This window comes from Mus caroli, chromosome 1, assembly GCF_900094665.2.
Source record: "Mus caroli chromosome 1, CAROLI_EIJ_v1.1, whole genome shotgun sequence".
In the NCBI taxonomy this organism is placed as follows: domain Eukaryota; kingdom Metazoa; phylum Chordata; class Mammalia; order Rodentia; family Muridae; genus Mus; species Mus caroli.
In genome coordinates this window covers 48,938,133-48,939,169 of record NC_034570.1, presented here as the reverse complement: position 1 = coordinate 48,939,169, position 1,037 = coordinate 48,938,133, and positions in this window count along the sequence as shown.

Sequence of the window (1,037 nt, the reverse complement as noted above, 5' to 3'; positions counted from 1 at the left end):
AAAAAAAAAAAAAAAAAAAAAAAAGAATTGGGGGAAGGAGGAGAAGAGGAAGGTGCAGGAGAAGAGGAAGGAGACGCCACCATGGGTTAAGTAAGGATCAAGAGAATGTGGCTCTGAGGGTGCCCAATTGGAGTTAAGAGCAGCTCAGATGGAACGTAGTATATAGTAAGTAATAACTCGGGTTATCGATAGAAGAGTAGATTCTAACAGCATGGAGGATTGGTAGCTGTCCAGCTATTTTGCTGTTTAGGGCTTATTGTAAATATAAAGGCTGTGAGTGTGTCTTTTACCTGGGACCTCAACAACTAAATGTGGGGTAGAAACCCTAGGATTTAAATAATTTCTGCAATGCATAGCTGCACATTTCTGGGGGGGGTGGGTGGTCACTGAGTCATCTTCCAGGGACTGGAATCAGAGACAAAAGTCAATGGGTACCAAGATGGATGCCTAGTATAAAATGGATTTTTAAAAAAGATTTGTTTTATGTATATGAGTACACTGTAGCTGTACAGATGGTTGTGAGCCATCATGTGGTTGCTGGGAATTAAATTTAGAACCTCTGCTCACGCCAGTTGGCCCCCCTCACTCTGGCACAAAGGTTTTATTTATTATTATAAATAAGTACACTGTAGCTGTCTTCAGACACACCAGAAGAGGGCATCATGTGGTTGCTGGGATTTGAACTCAGGACCTCTGGAAGAGCAGTCAGTGCGCTTAACCTCTGAGCCATCGCTCCAATCCTGATTCACATTTCTGTAGGACTAAATATTGATATCTTAATGGTGTTGACATTTATATGTGTGTGTGCATGCATATACACATGTGTAAGCTATTTATGATACAAAGGCATATGGTAACATCCAGAAGTGACAGGAGAGAATTTTAGTCCATTATATTCCTCACTGGCTCTATGGTAATGAATTGGGAGATTTAATTTTAGGGCCCACGGTATTTATAGTGTTTTGTCAGAACACCACACAGGAATGGAGTTCTTTGAGAAGAATTCTAAGTGCTTGTGAGAACACTCCAAGAAAACA